The sequence below is a fragment of the Pundamilia nyererei genome, unplaced genomic scaffold, assembly GCF_000239375.1.
Source record: "Pundamilia nyererei isolate P.nyererei 1_Seehausen unplaced genomic scaffold, PunNye1.0 scaffold00038, whole genome shotgun sequence".
Lineage (NCBI taxonomy): Eukaryota > Metazoa > Chordata > Actinopteri > Cichliformes > Cichlidae > Pundamilia > Pundamilia nyererei.
Window position 1 is genome coordinate 4,259,026 of NW_005187439.1, and position 3,413 is coordinate 4,262,438.

At 37.0% G+C, this 3,413-nt stretch overlaps 1 protein-coding gene across 1 annotated transcript in view; it reads left to right on the forward strand.

Moving 5' to 3' along the window:
- The window catches only part of LOC102193647 (calcium/calmodulin-dependent protein kinase type II subunit beta-like), a 72,483-nt gene that overhangs the window by 17,530 nt on the left and 51,540 nt on the right, over positions 1–3,413 (forward strand). The gene's annotated exons all lie outside the window — the stretch shown is intronic.

The following is a 3,413-nucleotide window of genomic DNA, read 5'->3' on the forward strand; positions in this document are numbered from 1 at the left end:
CCACCGCCACTTTCTTTGTTCTTTTCATCTTTATCCCCCCCTTTTTGTTATATTTCTCCTCTGTCCTTTGCCTCTTCCTTTACATCAGAGCACTTCACCCCTCACACTGACACAGGACTACCTTTAAGGTTTGACCACTATAGGTTTTCAGTACCAAATCACAGTAAATTGTGATGACTAAGATACTTGTATTTTTGTAACCTGTGGTTAGGGTCGAAGTTGCAAACACATGCATAATGCAAGATATGTGTTAAGATGTTTATATAGCTACAAAATATCTGAGCAATAACAATAACTGTTGTTGCATTGATATGACATCCTTAAAAACACAGTTTACCAAGTTTTTGATGAAAAAGCAAAACATTCTTTTGTTTTCTTATGTTTCTTTCTTCTGTGAACTTGTTATTATGGAGCTGATTTTTCTGCTAAGTGGTTTAAAGTCGGACCCAGGCGTGCTCAGCAAAATCCTAAATCAGTACTAAAGCATACAGAGAGCAGGTGGACACAAACCAGCTATGGATTTAGACACTTGCCACAGGACGGAGTTCTGTCTCTGTTTAGTTACAGCTGTTCGTTACAGCCATACATTAAACTCCAGCTGACAACACAGCCATCAAACATGACATGATGCATGTTTGACATCAAAGTTTAGAAAAACATTTAATTTGCCTTTTAAAGGTGATCAGTCGGCACAGAATATAGAAGTGGCTTAATTTGGGACTCACTCGAAGTCATCTTTAACCTATTCAGGTCTATACAAACAAAATCTAGGCAGTTTTTTTTTTTTATTACATTTCATATTATTTTAACATAAATGTATAAATCTTAATGTCTTTCAAAACATTTTCTTAAATTAAATCAAAAGCCGTCTGTGTGAGTAACCTCTCAAAATGCATCATCGAGTCTTATAAGGAAAACAGGAAAAAGAAATGAAGCCAGAAAAAAGTGGTGTTTGTTGTAAACCTACAAATGGGCTGCAAAGCGTAAAACGTGTCACAGCAAGAAGCTCTCGGCACAAGTGTTTTGATGAATACGTCGTTCGATCTTTTGTTCTCAAAAAGAAAATAAATAATTTCACTTGAAGTGCAGCGTGTGGTGCTAAAATAGCCTCAAAAGCAGTAATTATTTTCTGGCACAGGAAAATCGAAACCCCAAGATAATGACAGCCTTCGCTACAAAGAACATAAAACTGCATTGTATCTCTCACATAATAGGTTGCTGGTGTTTGTAACTATGTGTAGAACTCTAATTGGTCAAACCTCAGGTATGTTTCTTTCAATGATTCAAATAGCTTAGCTGGTGTGGATGTTCAGGGTACACCTTTACACTGTTATGTTGCTCATTCATGTTCCTCACATGCTTTTCCTTTAAACACTGAGAAATATGAAAACAAGAATATAAGCGTGACCCTGTCCACCTCGTGCGTGTGCGCGTCCTACCTACTTTCTTGCTTTTCTCTTTCTTTCTCTTTTGCTTCCGTCCTCCACTTTACTTTCTTTTTCACCCCCCCCTCCCCCTTCCCCCACAGCCACCCATGCCGTTTATATCTCACACCCACCACTCATGCTGACTCATCGACACACATACACACAGTTTGCTTTTTAACCAATGGTGGAAGAGGAAATGGAGTGGGGGGGGTGGACAGACAATAGGCTGAGAGAAGAGTGAGAGAGATGCTTGAAACTGACAGTTGTGATGTGGGTGTTAGTCCATTCAGCAACATTAAAAGCAGAACTGAATAGTCTGCTGTTGTAGAAAATCACACCAGTTTGGCACAGTAAATGGCCAATTTCAGCCCAAGTCTCCACTCAGAGTTTGACTTAGTTTGTTTAAAGTGCTTTTACTCTTTAGCATCGACTGTGTAACTGATGGAAAAGGCTAACTTTTATTTTCTGAGGTTTCTTCGAGTTAACGAGGATGGTGAGGGTTCAGGTAATCATGAAACTTTGTTTCTTTGATATCCTTGGGTAAAACATCCCCGACCAGTGAGCTGTTTACACACTTTACTGTCATTGTTTGATTTGTAAGTCAGGAATCATCATCATCAAGTTCAGTAACTCTTGTTAATATTTTCCATTAAAGTAAGATGTTCTTCCCTGACACCATATATCTCAATCTATATGTCAGTTAAACCACAGTAATCGTGTTATTTTTAATCACGCTATGCTCCATCAACAGGTAAATCAACCCTGATATGACCTGGTCCTTACGGTCATTCATTTTAGCACTGGGTCCAAGATTAGCTCATAAGATGGACTGGATATGCATTGTCGTCTTTGTGGGTGAATTGTTTTGTTTTTCAGGAAAACATTCATATAGATGTCAGCTGCTAATGTCAGCAGTTACAACAGGTGGCTAAGAGGCACTTATATCACTCACAGCAGAAAGGTCATAACCCACAGTGCTCTGTAATTTGTTCACTTTAATGCAAATGTACCCACTCACAAGTCTAAAATATAAGAGATTTTTTTAAAATCTTTATCTCAAGAAACAATTTATGCTTCCAACAAACGTAAATGTGGTTTCGCTGTTTCAAATGCAACTAAGATTCTCTGCGTTTCAGAAACTTACAGTACGATAGAAATTGTATGAAAAGGCAAACACCTTACTTACTGTCATTACGATGGTCATATATATATATATAAAGCAATACAGATATCCTATAAATATCCATGCAGGCACTTCCTGACTCTTTTTGTTGGTGCTTATCAAATAAAATTGATAAAGGGGATGGAAACAGTATTTGCAGTGAAATAGAACGAACACACAAGACGGCAAATCCAAGAACTAACTTGTTAAGATGGCATATTGAATTATTATCAGATAATAACGATAACATACATACTCATGCTGATTACAAGTGAATTAAAAGTATACATGATTACTGCCTTCTGCCTTTTTAGTGGTTTTCTTTACTCAGTTACACAGAATTTGTGATGAATATCTTGTCTCATCACAGAATCATTTTATATCGCGATACCACTCAAACTGTAATAGTATCATCTTGTGAGATTTTCTGATTCTCACGCATACTATAATTTATGTAATGAGGGTGACAGCATATCCGAGACATACAGAGAGAGATCTGCTATATATAAATCTGACTTTCATTCACTAAATTACCATTTTGATGGTGTCAGAGAAAAGAATGATGAAATACTAGATGTAACTCTGTCGTGATGGTGCTTCTAAATTCAACAGGGGTGATTTTTCTTTTTTTTTCATTCTGGATTAAATGTTGTCTTTCTACTGGGCATTTTCCATCAGAGGCTACTGTCTCATTTATTGCATACTGGCATCTCACTGCGTGTGTGATGCTTTTAAACTAATAAAACAAAATGCACTTTATTTATTTTAGTGGCCAAGTAAAGGCAGCTGAACTATACTTCCATAACAGGATATAAAGAAATGTT